Source organism: Phoenix dactylifera, unplaced genomic scaffold (genome assembly GCF_009389715.1).
Source record: "Phoenix dactylifera cultivar Barhee BC4 unplaced genomic scaffold, palm_55x_up_171113_PBpolish2nd_filt_p 000750F, whole genome shotgun sequence".
Taxonomy (NCBI): domain Eukaryota; kingdom Viridiplantae; phylum Streptophyta; class Magnoliopsida; order Arecales; family Arecaceae; genus Phoenix; species Phoenix dactylifera.
The window spans coordinates 67,950-84,034 of record NW_024068122.1 but is presented as its reverse complement, the minus strand read 5'-3'; positions in this window follow the sequence as shown (position 1 = coordinate 84,034).

Sequence of the window (16,085 nt, the reverse complement as noted above, 5' to 3'; positions counted from 1 at the left end):
GTGGGTGGCATCGTACGGCTTCGTCGCTCAGGATGAATGTACGCCACGTGGCTTCCGTCCCTCCTTTTATTAATAGCAATATCATGCTTGAGCCCTCGCGGGCCCCATCGTATTGACCGAGTGCGGAAATATGGAGGGGTCTGTCCCCAAGCGAAGCCAAGGGCTCGTTTGGTTCGCGGAAAAAGAAGGGGGAAAGTGTGGTCAACGGAAAAGTAATGAGATGCCTCTTGTTTGGTTGGAGTTTTCAAAGGAGAGAGAAGGAAAAGTTGTATTCCCATGGGAATGTGATTCCCACATTTCATGGGAAAGTCTTTCCCATGAGAAACATGGGAAAGTTACTTTCCCATGAGGCGGGAATCACTTCATTTTTACTTTTTCCCAAAAAGTCCCTTCAGTATTAAAGAAGCATTAAAGAGGCATTAAAAACCTAATTTTTATTAAGGGCATAATAGGAATTATATATAACTTTCCTAGGAAAGTGGATGGCCAACCAAACATAAGCACCTTGGAAATTTGTCACTTTCCCATGGTCAACCAAACATGCCAAAAATACTTTCCTAGGCATCCTCTTCCTAGGAATTTGTTTCCCAGGAATCATATTCCTAGGGAAGGAAAAATGCTTCCCGCGAACCAAACGAGCCCAAAAAGAAGGCCCAGAAAACGAGTGATCGCACCGCACCGACTCCGTGACCACCTTGACCCTCCCAAGAGTCGAACTTGGATTGTTGTGACTCGTGCTGGGCATTCTACTTTTCGACGTGCTACCTTGCAGGAATGCAGACTATATAGCTGATTAATTTCAGGATATGGATCCAATACTTATGGATCGTTGGTGATTCATCTGCGGTCTTTAGAGCGTTTATGCTCACAAAAATTCTGGCCAACCGAAGGCGGCAGTCTTTGCATAATTTTACAAATGATGACATGAGTGTAATTTTCCATGCAGAGTGCGAAGGAAGTATGAGTTAGAATTTCCCAGCTAACAAACATTTTAGGGTAATTTATGAGCACTCCTCTCCAATTATCCAGCATCCAAGGCTACGGCTCAATGATTTAGTGTAAAGAGGTAGAACTAGATGTAGCTGCAGTTTGTCAAGCATGAATTCAGGCCACAAAGCCATGGTGGTGTTGATGAAACTGGTCTCTCTGCCCGATGGATTGGGTGCAGATATGGAAAAAGGTGAAAGTCTGGCGGAAGTAGGACATAAGCTTTTAAGCTTTTTAAAAAAAATTGGCATACAATTTCTTTTTCGTATAAAAAGGAGAAAATTATGGTGTCAAGATTAACAGAAAACATAGTTGCACTTATGGCATTTAAAATGACATACAGTTTCTTTTTTAAACCATTTCTGCTTGCGAATAGACCTTACCTCAACAAAAACTCTTGATAGTGACATTACCACCATATTTCTTAAAATCAAATCTACAAAAGCAAAATTAATAACGTCGAGTCTCCCATTGTCCATTTTTGTGTTTGTCATTATATAAAGAATTTATACGTCAAACTTAGTGTGCGTACAACGAATCTATGCGTCGAAAAAGGTGGCTGGGATCAACTCCACCGACCTGTCTATTTATTTGGGACCTTCTCCAGCTGAGCCTTTTAAGCGAGACAGAGGTGCGCCCACGCCATAGTTTCTCGATTATCAGAGTCCGTCTGTCCTGATTCCTCCGGTCGTTTCAAATCAAGGTCTTCAAAATAGTCTGAGCCTCTCTTACCTTTTGTTTACCATCCTTGGTTGCGGTTGATCTGCCTCGCAAGCCTGCAGGTTTAGTAAAATAGAAATAGCTATACTTCGGGGTCGTACCGTGCCAAACTGTACACAAACTCGCAGGGATGGGAGCATCACGGGAATTAGTATTGTTGCCGCTAGATCTTGAAACAAGGTCCAAATGCTGCTCCGCTTGCTCTAAGATTAGTGAGAATTGAATTGAATGAAGTGATTGAGATAAGGAAGAACTGGTCGTTTTCGAGGATGACCTATAAAAATCTACTTGCTGAAAAAATTTCGGTAGAAGATCCTTCGATACTTAAGCCAGAATAATAGAGCAACAATATGAAAGGAAGAAAATTTGTAGAAGGAGATCTCTAAATAAGCTTACTTGAGGATCTCCGAACCACTTCTTTATATAAAATAGTATACTGATCCGTTATCTAATTTGGCGCGACGTGCCTTAACTATATGGTAGCGATCGACTGTACGTTAACCAAGTGCTAACTGTTCCACATGAGTAACACACAGTGGCAATTATGCTGATCATACATTAACTATAGTATTGCCATAACTACTGATTTTTATTAGCACAAGCAAAATGGCATCTTAATTTTCACTAAAATTATTCACCTCGGTTAATATCGAGACCAAAAAGATCAGTCTAATTCGAGGTCAAAATATTTAATATTTTATCCATTAAAAATTACTCTAAAAGTTTAAGAATATATTTCAGGAGCCGCGTAGCAGCCTCCGTTGGGTCCTCCTTCTACCAGAGAATGTTCGATTCGGATCGCAAGTTTTTACGTACCCTTCCCAATGTGTGGCAAACCCCAGGAGCCGAACTTTTTAACCACCTAGGTATATCGCTTTTTAACCACCTACCAGATCATTCCTTGGCCATCATATAGCCTGGCAGCTTCCTTGGTCATATAAAGTTGCTGGGCCGGGACACATGCCTGAGGCTACGGCTGGGTAAAGCTGTCGCTTTGCCCGCAATCACATGTTTATGGGCAGGAGATTGAGCCCACCATTGACATCGCCTGCACTCAGAACTGTTTCATGCATCCTGCTCATAGCTCTTAGCAAGAAAGAATGAGGAAATAGGGGCATATTTTTCCTATATTTTATAAAATATTAAAAATTTTAGAAAACAGCTCCCCCAAGTCTGCAAGCTAACTTAGGTTGCTGGTTTGAGAGTGTCTGGCGCCTCTCAGCCTCTCTCTTTTCACGTTTTAAAATTCTGGTAGCTGGTTTAATAAATACCTATTTCTAAAGAATTATTTGATTTTGCATGTCGAATCAGGTGCTCGGCAGCCCTCTCTTGATGCGATACAAAATAGAACTCACGCCAGTTTTGAATTCCATTCTCGATGAGAGAAATAAAAGTGCTGAGTGACAGTATATTAATCCGGTATTTTATTAACTGGCTAAAAAGATGTTATAATGGATTCGATGCTCCTCTCATAATGTACTTCTGACAGGATGAAATATAATCTTTTTTTTTTTTGGATAACAGAAATAGGAACAATAATATACCTCTTCTCCAATATTATATCACGAGTGCCAGAGCATCTGCAATTATCTATATCACACACTAAAAAAAACTGGCTTGGATAGATTCAACAATCTTTGTACTTGCCAAGATAGTAGAATCTATATCATTTAGAATTATCTAGATAGCTAATGAAATAATAAGTGGGGGTATATCCAGGCTTATTCTCTAATGGATTACAAAATCTTGATCTCTGTAGGACGGCCTCAAATATAAAAGTGATTAATATCGGATTTTATGCAAACCCATAGAGCAAAGAGTGTTATAAGAACAGCTTAAGTAGAAACCATGTTCAAGATATACAAGGCGGTCTTTAAGTCCTCATCCGAAAAATAACCATATCCTTAAGAGTGGGATTATGCATCTTAGTCACACCATTTTTGCTCAAGGTTCAGGTATTGAGTAACTATTGTTGCCCAGATAGACAACCCAAGAGGGGGGGTGAATTGGGTTTTAAAATAATTTTAACTATTAAGGCGTTTGTGGGTGACTAATTAATGCTTTTTACAAGATGATTAATTAGTTGCTGTGATGTGTATGAAATGAGAGTAATGGTAAGAGACAAGCAATCACAAACACAAAGCTTTTATAGTGGTTCGGAGCTAACCCTTGCTCCTACGTCCACTCCCCAAGTCTCTCTTGGGAATTCACTATAACCCCTTGGATTACAGCCGGTTGTTTTCCAAGCTCACAACCAAACTTGTTGTTTTACGAGCTCACAACGAACTCGGTCGGTTTTCCCAGGCTCACCGACTAGAACCACCCCGATTGTTTTCTCGGGATCACAATCGAACCCTTACACACGTTGGTTTTACACTCGGCTCACCAACCAACCTCAATCCCCTTGATTCAATCCCCCGATTGAACCAAGCAAATACAATGTGTAAATAAAAAGAAGAAACAGAAAAATACAGCTTCTCAAAAGCAGATAAAAGACAATATGAACAATAAATGAAGTTAAGAAGCCTCAAACGCTTTTAGGTTGGAGAAGAGGAATGGCTTCTTAAACTTCTGGTCTCCTCTTGAGTGAGTAGTCGACTTGAATGCAGGAGGAGAAGGCTTTAATTGCTGGGAAGATGTAGGTGGATGCAGTAAATGCAGATCTTCCTCTTTTTCGTTGAAGAACACGTTGCAGAGCTTGAATGCTTGATTAGTTGGAGTGGAATGGTTCTTCTCTGCCTTGCTACAGTCTTCTGTGGCTATTTAAACCAACCCCCACGGAAACTAGCCGTTAGAGAGCTTTTTCTGCCCGTTCTGCACACTCTGCGCAGCCTGACAATGTGTCCGTTGGTGGGTTAGAGTCGACTCGCGCGATCAGGAGTCGACTCGGCTGTAGCGGGAGTCGACTCAAGCTTTTCCGGAGTCGACTCGGCAACTGTTCCAAATTTGAATTAAAGTTGCCTTCACGACTGGGAGTCGACTCGTCTTGACCTGGAGTCGACTCGCCAACTTCTGGAGCTGACTTGGTAATTTCGGAGTCGGCTCATCCACTGAAGTCCGTGGATCCAATTTTGAATTTGATCCACTCGAGTCGACTCGACTATCCTGGGAGTCGACTCGAATCTCAGAGCCCGAACTCCCGATTCTCTGTCTTTTGGCTCGTCCAGTCTTGGAGTCGACTCGAACTTCCTCGGAGTCGACTCGGCTCTCAGTTTTCGAAACTTGGTCTTCTGCCTTTTTGATGTGAAGCTGTCTTGGAGTCGACTCGAGCTGTCTGGGAGTCGACTCGAATCTCAGAGGCAGTAACTTGGTCTTCTGTCTGTTGATGGTCGCGGAGTCTTGGAGTCGACTCGCATATTGCGGGAGTCGACTCGAATCTCAGAGTCCGAAAATTGCTCTCTGACTTTTTTTTGTGTTCCTCTGAGAGTCGACTCTCACCTTCTTTGGAGTCGACTTGCCATCCATCGGAGTCGACTCGCGTTTCACTGGAGTCGACTCGAATCTCAGACCCGAAAACTGCTCTCTGACTTTTTCTTTGTGTTCCTCTTGGAGTCGACTCTTACTATCCTGGAGTCGACTCGGTAAACATCGGAGTCGACTCGCGCACTTTGGGAGTCGACTCGTTGACAGGTTCTGAGTTGAAGCTTTCTGTTCTTCTGTCTGTTCTCAGTCGGAGTCGACTCGTACAGATCTGGAGTCGACTCGAGCCCGTGCCAGTGAACTTGATACGCTTGGAGTCAACTCGTGATACTTTGGAGTCGACTCGAGTCTCAGACTTTGGTTCAAGCTGACTTCTTAACTTATCCAAAAATTATGAACCAAGTCTTGAGACACTTAGACAAGATTTTCACTGAAACACTTAATTGAATTCATTAGTAAACAAGAAATATACTCAATTGCTTTGATCTCATCAAAATCAAATAGGGTTTTAATCAATCACTCCACAATCTCCCCCTTTTTGATGATGACAAAACACTGAGTATATGTAAAGTGAATTGCACAATAAACAATGAAATAAAATCCATAAATGAATTCAAATGTCTGGTAATTCAATTTATCCAAGCTTGAAAGGAGTGAAACAATAAATTTCGGAGTTAAAGCTCCCCCTTTCATTTAGAATTATATAAGCCTTCATATTATACAATCAATTGTTTGGCTTATATGTCATTAATGATTTTGCTTGATTAAAATTCAGATTCTCCCCCTCAACATATGTATTCTACTATGTTTTGATTCTTTGAATTTCCTTTTAATGCTTTGAAGTTTTTGAACTGAATTTTTTTGGTTTTTAGAGGGAAAATCTGTCAATTTGTTCTTGAGTAGGATTCAGCTAATCTCCGAATATCCCTTGAATAGATTCTGGAGATTACTCCATTAGGAGCCCCAAAAGAGAGATAATGAGCCTCGAGGTACCGAATCCACTAAGAACGAATTTGTGTGTTTTAAGAGTTTATCTTTTTATTGATTTCCATTGATTCCTTTTACATATTTTATGCATATTTTTCTCCCTTTTACATATTTTATACATATTTCTCCCCCCTTTTGTCATCATATCAAAAAGGAGGTAATCAAAACACACAATCAAACATAGATCAAAAGGCACATTATTGAAGAAAATGCGGCTACTCATTGTATTAATTTGTATGTAAGTACATTTCAGAATACAATAAGTAACGTAGAGCAATACATGTCAAAGCAAAATACAAAAAGTAGCTACGGTCTCCTCGAGGATGTAGGTCCTCCTCTCGAGGATGTATCTCCTCCTCTCGAGGATGTGGCTCTTCCTCTCGAGGATGTATCTCCTCGAGGCATGCGCTCCACGAGTGATTGGACCGCATTGGTCACGTTCTCTAGCTGGCGAATGATGGCCTGGATGGCCCTGCTCTGTGTCGTATCCAGCTCGAGTACTGACTTCTGCAGTCCGTCCAGCTTGTCGATGAGCACATTCGACAAGCGCTCGGCCCCTGCGGTGGTGGTGGACATGTCACGGCCGATGTCATCCCGCATCTGTTGAGTGGTGCTCGTGACCTCACTCATGCTGTGGAACTGGGCCTGTATCAAGGTCCTCATGTTGTATATCTCTTGCCGCACCTCAGCCGTCATGTCTGTCACGGCTGTCAGGGAAGGGACCAATGCGGAAGATGTGGGCGCAGGAGAGGGAGTAGGCACCGCACCCCGGAGCTCCTGGAGCAGATCTCGGACTATCTCCTGCCGCAGCTCCCGGAGCTGCTCAGACGAGATCCGGACCTCCATAGGCTGAGTGGCTGAGGAGGAGGGTCCGGCTGAGGTGGTAGGAGCAGGAGTGGATGGAAGATCTGGATGGTCTGGAAGGTCTGGGTAGTCTGGCTCAGGACTGGGGGAAGGTCTGGTGGTCTGTGAGGTGAGGGACGACTTCCTAACCCAGATCCCCTCTCTCTTCCGAAACCCCATCCTGTGTAGGGTCCCTGCACGCGTGCGATCAGTCCATCGCAATGCGCGAAAGGGCTCCCCCTCAGGAATGGGAATCTCGTACTCCCTAAACAGAAGGGTGAATATCATGCCGTATGGGAGGGTGAGCCTAGGTCTATCTAGGGGCTCACACATATACCTATAGATGAGTTTGGAGAAGTTGATCGGGGTGTCCTGAAGAATATAAAACATAAGAGCTAGGTCTCTCTCATTTACAAAATCAAATCTCCCTGTCTTAGGGAAGATGGACCTAGACAGTATACTCAAAAGGATTCTCACCTCAATCGGAAGTGAGCTAGCAGAAACCTCGTCTAGAGGTGACTGGGGTGGATGCCCTAGAACGGCCGTAAGGGCCTCAACCCTGTCCTCAGGGTGTGTGGGAGCCACCCTTACTAATGGAAGGTGGAGGATGTGGGCAATAAGATCCTCCGTAACAAACAGAGGGACACCGGCTACTGTGCCCTCGATACCCCCATCTCCCCGATGGACGGTACCATAGAACTCTCTAACAAGGCCAGGGTAAGTGGGGAGATCTAAAGTGAGGAAGTACTCTAATCCCTGTGCCCTAAGCCTATCACCTATGGTGAACCCTTCTCGGGAGAGATAGTCGAAATCGACATATCTCCCGGTGGTGACGGCCTTCCCGGCCAATGGCCTCGCGGGAACCGCCCTAGGCGGGGAACGAGCCGGAGGTGGTTGCCTCGCGGGATCGTGCCGCGCCTTGGAGCGCCGCTCGGGACCGGCCTCGGGTCGGGACCTCTTCCGGACAACGGTTTTACGCGGCATTATGACCTAGACGGAATGAAAAACCTAAAGGACGGAGAAAGGTCGACGGAGGAGGCTTGGGACCGACCGGGGGCGACCTAGGAAGGGATGAAAAACCTAAGAACCGGTGAAAGATCGACGGAAAAGGGGTTGGAGACGATCGGGGACGACCTAGGAGTCGGCTCTAGGGCTTTTGAACAGTGGCGGCTTGAGAGAAAAGTGTTTTCGAAACGACAAATCTAGGGTTAAAAAGTTGGATCCCGACTGCGAGTCGACTCCACTGAGTCGCGAGTCGACTCGACCTCGAGTCGACTCCAGAATATGCGCGAGTCGACTCTCCTTATGCGCCTGAAGACTTCGAGTCGACTCCCGACTATATGCGAGTCGACTCCCCCTCTGCTGCCATCTTTGCGAGTCGACTCCCGCAAATGCGCGAGTCGACTCCCCCTTAGGAGCCGACTCTGAAACTTACTTGAGTCGTCTCTAACCTTGGCACGCACCTAAAAATCATGCTATAATCGTGCCAAATGAGGGAAAAACACTAAAGTATGATCTGATTTGATGATTATTGAAAAGAAACTCTATTTTAACCATAATCTAGTCATCAAAATCAATGAATTTAGTGGAAACCACCACTAGGATGGATCAATCACTCCTAATCCCCTCCTAAGCACACTAAACCTCTCTTCACTTAGGGGTTTTGTAAAAATGTCTGCTAATTGATTATCAGTACAAACAAATTGGAGTGTCACATCACCATTCAATACATGATCTCTTATGAAGTGATGTCTTATCTCAATGTGTTTAGTTCTTGAATGTTGAATTGGATTTTTAGTTAGATTAATGGCACTTGTATTATCACAATTAATGGGAATTTTATCTTGTTTAATGCCATAATCTTCTAATTGTTGTTTAATCCACAAGATTTGAGCACAACAACTCCCGGCTGCAACATATTCAGCTTCAGCAGTAGATAATGCAACCGAGTTTTGTTTCTTGCTAAACCATGAGATAAGATTTTCTCCTAGAAATTGACACGACCCACTGGTACTTTTTCTATCAAGCTTACATCCAGCGAAGTCTGAATCTGTGTATCCTATTAAGTTTAGGCTAGATTCTTTAGAGTACCATAGCCCTATATTCTTAGTTCCTATTAAGTATTTAAAAATTCTCTTAACTGCAGCTAGATGTGATTCTTTAGGATTAGCCTGATATCTAGCACACATGCAAACACTAAACATAATATCAGGTCTACTTGCAGTAAGATACAATAAGGATCCTATCATACCTCTATAAAGTTTTTGATCTACAGATTTACCTGATTCATCTTGATCTAATTTGCATGATGAGCTCATGGGGGTGCTGATTGACTTGTTTCCCTCCATATCAAACTTCTTGAGCATCTCCTTGATATACTTGGCTTGATTGATGAAGATGCTTCCTTCAGACTGTTTGATTTGAAGCCCGAGGAAGTAGTTCAGCTCTCCCATCATGCTCATCTCAAACTCACTCTGCATCAAATCAGCAAATTCTTCGCAGAGGCGATTGTTAGTAGCACCGAAAATGATATCATCAACATAAATCTGTACTAATAACATATCTTTGTTTTGCTTTTTCAGAAATAGAGTTGTATCTACATTTCCCCTAGAGAATTCATGTTCTAATAGGAATTTGCTAAGTCTGTCATACCATGCTCTAGGTGCTTGTTTTAAACCATAAAGTGCTTTGTTCAGTTTATATACATGATTAGGGTATGGATGATTTTCAAAACCAGGAGGTTGTTCTACATATACCTCCTCATTAATATACCCATTTAAAAATGCACTTTTTACATCCATTTGAAAAAGTTTGAAGTCCTTAGAGCATGCATATGCTAATAATAGTCTAATAGCCTCAAGTCTAGCTACAGGGGCAAAGGTTTCATCAAAATCTATACCTTCTTCTTGATTATAACCCTTTGCTACTAGTCTAGCCTTATTCCTTATAACAATGCCATTTTCATCAAGTTTATTTTTATAAATCCATTTCGTGCCTATAATAGGATATTCAGAAGGTCTCTCTATTAGATTCCATACCTTGTTTCTAGTAAATTGGTTTAATTCTTCTTGCATTGCATTTATCCAATTTACATCATTTTCGGCATCTTCTATGTGTTTGGGCTCAAAGTGTGAGACAAAAGCTAGATGGTTATTTAAATTTCTAAGAGATGCTCTAGTCCTAACCGGTTGAGATGGATCATCTAGAATTAGTTCCTTAGGATGCCCGTGAGCATACCTCCAAGCTTTAGTTAGCCCATGATCCACAATAGCCTCTTGGCTTGATGATGCTCCTTCACTCAACTTTTGATTATCATCTTGTAATGCCATCTCATCTATTTTTTCTTCAAGAATTTCAACATCATCATCAAAATTAACTTTCTTACTAGAGGAGATGTCACTAGAGTCATCAAATACAACATGTATAGATTCTTCTATAACTAAGGTTCTTTTATTAAAGACTCTATAGGCTTTACTAGTTGTAGAGTAACTTAAGAATATTCCTTCATCCGATTTAGAGTCAAATTTACCTAGATTATCTTTCCCATTATTATGAACAAAACACCTACATCCAAAAACATGAAAGTAATTAACTTTTGGTTTTCTGTTTTTCCAAAGTTCATAAGGTGTTTTCTTTATGATGGGTCTTAATAAAACTCTATTTAATATATGGCAAGAAGTATTAATGGCTTCTCCCCAAAAGTACTTAGGGAGGTTACTTTCACATAACATAGTTCTAGCCATTTCCTCTAGAGTCCTATTTTTCCTTTCCACAACTCCATTTTGTTGTGGTGTCCTAGGTGCAGAAAAATTATGAGTTATTCCCTTTTTACTACAAAACTCATTGAATAACTGATTTTCAAATTCGGTACCATGGTCACTTCTAATGGCTATTACTGAAGTATCTCTAGCATTGGTTACTTCCTTATGAAACTTTTTAAATACTGAAAAAGCTTGATCTTTATGTGCTAAGAACATAACCTAAGTGTACCTAGAATAATCATCTACAATAACTAGACCATATTTATTTCCACCTAGGCTTGTTGTTCTAGTTGGTCCGAATAGATCCATGTGTAATAATTCTAGAGGTCTAGAAGTAGAGACACATTTTATGGATTTAAATGAGTTCCTAGATTGTTTGCCAAATTGACATGCTTCACATATTTTGTTCTTTTCAAATTTTAATTTTGGCAAACCTATCACGGAATCTCTTTTAACTAGTTTAGTTATTGTGTCCATGCTTGCATGACCTAACTTACGGTGCCATAACCAACTAGCATCATTATCTTTAGTTTCATTAACAACTAAACATTGGTTATGTTTTGCAAGATCTTCAAGGTCTACAACATATACATTTCCACGTCTAATTCCTTTAAAGACTAAACTATTGTCATTAGGGTTTGTTATAATGCATAGTGATGGTTTAAACATAACATCATACCCTTTATCACATAATTGACTAATGCTTAACAAGTTATGCTTAAGACCATCAACATATCTAACATTATCAATAAAAGTAGAAGGGGTGATTTGAACTTTACCAATACCAATGATGTGACCTTGGTTGTTGTCTCCAAAAGTCACAGCACCTCCCTTCTTTAGCTTCAAGGGTGAAAAATTGATCCTTATCACCCGTCATGTGTCTTGAGCAGCCACTATCCAAATACCAGCAGTTTTTGTTGACCTTGGCTGCAAGACACTCCTACACAAGCAAATCATGTCATCTTAGGTACCCAAGTTTTCTTGGGTCCTTCATGGTTAGTCAAGTTGGTTCCTTTTGGAACCCATACCCTTTTAATTTTCCTTTTTGTTTTACCTTTCCTAAAATTACACATATTTGCTTTATGACCTATAGTTCCACAACAAAAGCAGGTTATTTTCTTAGTTTTACTTTCCCCAGCTTTAACAAAGAAGTTACTAAGAAGTTTTTGTTTATTTCTTGGTTGATATCCTAAACCCGCTTTATTAAATACTGCTCGTTGACTATTTAGTATCATATTCAATTTTTCTGAGCTATATGTAAATTTTTCAACTAAGGGTTTGTATTTGTTAAGTTCTTTGGTTAGTGTTTGATTTTCTGCCTTTAGATCATTTAGTTCTTTTGTGAGATCCTTGTTTAAGATTTGTTTATGGTTTTTAAGTTCTGAGAGTTCCTTAGTTAGTTTTTCATTATCCTTAGTTAAGGTATTAGTCTTTTGAGTTAAAAGTTGGTTGCTTGTCTTAAGGTCTATATTTTCTTTGATGATTAAATCCTTATCCTTAACTAATGAATCATACTTACGGATATAAGTTTGGTTAGTTACTTTTAATTCTCTGTTTTTAACATTTATAGCCTTATATTCAATCATTAGTTCATTAAAGGCATCATACAACTCATCAAAAGTAAAATCTAAAGGCGATTCGAGCGTTACCTCATTTCCATTGGCCATGAAGCAGAAATTGGCCTTTTCCTCTTGTTCCTCATCCGATGAAGAGGATGATGAGTCTGAGTCGGATAGTGTCGTGACAAGAGCCTTCTTCTTCTTGTACTTGCTCCCCTTCTTCAGTAAAGGGCACTCAGCTCTTATGTGACCCGGCTTCTTGCACTCGTAACAGCCAATCCCCTCATTTTCCCTTTCCTTACCTTTGTCCTTGCGGTAGGAATTTGAGGGGCCTCTCCTTTGATGATAGGACTTCTTGTGGTTGATGAATTTTCTGAATTTGCGCACAAGAAGTGCCTCACCATCATCATCCTCATGTTCTTCTTCTTCACTGCTGCTACTGCAAGATAAGTCCTTGTTATATGAAGTAGATTTTAGAGCTATTACCTTTTTCTTATGGGAGGACTCTTCCTCGTTGTGTTGTTTCATGGTTAGCTCGTGCGTCATTAGGGATCCAAGAAGCTCCTCAAGTGGTAATTTGTTCAGGTCCTTGGCTTCTTGGATTGCGGTCACTTTAGCTTCCCATGACCTTGGTAGACACCGAAGGATTTTCCTGACAAGCTCACTGTTAGTATAGTTCTTGCCAAGGCTTTTTAGGCCATTGACAATGTCAGTAAACCTAGTAAACATGCATGTAATTGTTTCATTAGAATCCATTTTAAATAGTTCATATTTATGAACCAAAATATTTATTTTGGATTCTTTGACTTGATTCGTGCCCTCATGGATCATTTCAAGTCTGTCCCAAATCTCTTTTGCAGAATTGCAAGTAGAGACCCTATTAAATTCATTTCTATCTAAGGCACAATAAAGCACATTCATAGCTTTAGAGTTTAGTTGTGCCTTCCTCATGTCATGTTCATCCCAATCCTTTTCTAGTTTGGGTACCGTGACACCCTCTACATATATGGATGGGATGTATGGGCCATTTACTACAATGGTCCACATCTCATAGTCTTGGGCTTGGATGAATATTCTCATCCTAGCCTTTCAATATGAGTAGTCGGATCCATTAAAGAATGGGGGTCTTTGGGTGGACTGACCCTCAATGTGGGAAGATCCAAATGGGGTTGTCATTTTGATCTTTACTCTTGGGTGGAAGAGTTTAGGCTCTGATACCACTTGTTGCCCAGATAGACAACCCAAGAGGGGGGGGTGAATTGGGTTTTAAAATAATTTTAACTATTAAGGCGTTTGTGGGTGACTAATTAATGCTTTTTACAAGATGATTAATTAGTTGCTGTGATGTGTATGAAATGAGAGTAATGGTAAGAGACAAGCAATCACAAACACAAAGCTTTTATAGTGGTTCGGAGCTAACCCTTGCTCCTACGTCCACTCCCCAAGTCTCTCTTGGGAATTCACTATAACCCCTTGGATTACAGCCGGTTGTTTTCCAAGCTCACAACCAAACTTGTTGTTTTACGAGCTCACAACGAACTCGGTCGGTTTTCCCAGGCTCACCGACTAGAACCACCCCGATTGTTTTCTCGGGATCACAATCGAACCCTTACACACGTTGGTTTTACACTCGGCTCACCAACCAACCTCAATCCCCTTGATTCAATCCCCCGATTGAACCAAGCAAATACAATGTGTAAATAAAAAGAAGAAACAGAAAAATACAGCTTCTCAAAAGCAGATAAAAGACAATATGAACAATAAATGAAGTTAAGAAGCCTCAAACGCTTTTAGGTTGGAGAAGAGGAATGGCTTCTTAAACTTCTGGTCTCCTCTTGAGTGAGTAGTCGACTTGAATGCAGGAGAAGAAGGCTTTAATTGCTGGGAAGATGTAGGTGGATGCAGTACATGCAGATCTTCCTCTTTTTCGTTGAAGAACACGTTGCAGAGCTTGAATGCTTGATTAGTTGGAGTGGAATGGTTCTTCTCTGCCTTGCTACAGTCTTCTGTGGCTATTTAAACCAACCCCCACGGAAACTAGCCGTTAGAGAGCTTTTTCTGCCCGTTCTGCACACTCTGCGCAGCCTGACAATGTGTCCGTTGGTGGGTTAGAGTCGACTCGCGCGATCAGGAGTCGACTCGGCTGTAGCGGGAGTCGACTCAAGCTTTTCCGGAGTCGACTCGGCAACTGTTCCAAATTTGAATTAAAGTTGCCTTCACGACTGGGAGTCGACTCGTCTTGACCTGGAGTCGACTCGCCAACTTCTGGAGCTAACTTGGTAATTTCGGAGTCGGCTCATCCACTGAAGTCCGTGGATCCAATTTTGAATTTGATCCACTCGAGTCGACTCAACTATCCTGGGAGTCGACTCGAATCTCAGAGCCCGAACTCCCGATTCTCTGTCTTTTGGCTCGTCCAGTCTTGGAGTCGACTCGAACTTCCTCGGAGTCGACTCGGCTCTCAGTTTCCGAAACTTGGTCTTCTGCCTTTTTGATGTGAAGCTGTCTTGGAGTCGACTCGAGCTGTCTGGGAGTCGACTCGAATCTCAGAGGCAGTAACTTGGTCTTCTGTCTGTTGATGGTCGCGGAGTCTTGGAGTCGACTCGCATATTGCGGGAGTCGACTCGAATCTCAGAGTCCGAAAATTGCTCTCTGACTTTTTCTTGTGTTCCTCTGAGAGTCGACTCTCACCTTCTTTGGAGTCGACTTGCCATCCATCGGAGTCGACTCGCGTTTCACTGGAGTCGACTCGAATCTCAGACCCGAAAACTGCTCTCTGACTTTTTCTTTGTGTTCCTCTTGGAGTCGACTCTTACTATCCTGGAGTCGACTCGGTGAACATCGGAGTCGACTCGCGCACTTTGGTAGTCGACTCGTTGACAGGTTCTGAGTTGAAGCTTTCTGTTCTTCTATCTGTTCTCAGTCGGAGTCGACTCGTACAGATCTGGAGTCGACTCGAGCCCGTGCCAGTGAACTTGATACGCTTGGAGTCGACTCGTGATACTCTGGAGTCGACTCGAGTCTCAGACTTTGGTTCAAGCTGACTTCTTAACTTATCCAAAAATTATGAACCAAGTCTTGAGACACTTAGACAAGATTTTTACTGAAACACTTAATTGAATTCATTAGTAAACAAGAAATATACTCAATTGCTTTGATCTCATCAAAATCAAATAGGGTTTTAATCAATCACTCCACAACTATCTTACAAGTACTTAACAAATAATTCCATTTGTTGGCTAAATTCACCATGTCAACCCTAATATTTGCCACCATAATCACATCTCATCATTTTAATTATCTTCCTAAGTTGTTTTTCAACCGCAATTTTAAAGATTTTAAACATATCAAGTGCTTCAAATTTTTTCTGAAAAAGATAGATATACACATGGCAAGAAAAGTCATCAATGAAATTAATGAAATACCTACTACCCCTAATAGCAAGATCTAAAAATCCACTAATATCTATATGAACAAGTTCTAAGTGTTAATTATTACATGTAGACTCTTTTCTTTTTGTTTTGATAAATTTGCCCTTAAGATAGTCAATATAGATGTAAAAATTACTAAAGTCAAGCGAAGACTGAATTTTATCATCAATTAATACCTTTGAATCATCTCTTTAAAATTGTGACCCTTCCGTTTATTGAAGGAGTACTTAAGAACTTTCTTGATAACAGCATGCATGCTTCTAGAATTCTGATTATCACTTCAAGGATTATAAATCCAGCCATCCCATTTGGAACCATGATCCGTTTTCTTATTACATCTTGAATTCTTAGGGCGTGATACACCACATTAGCACTCT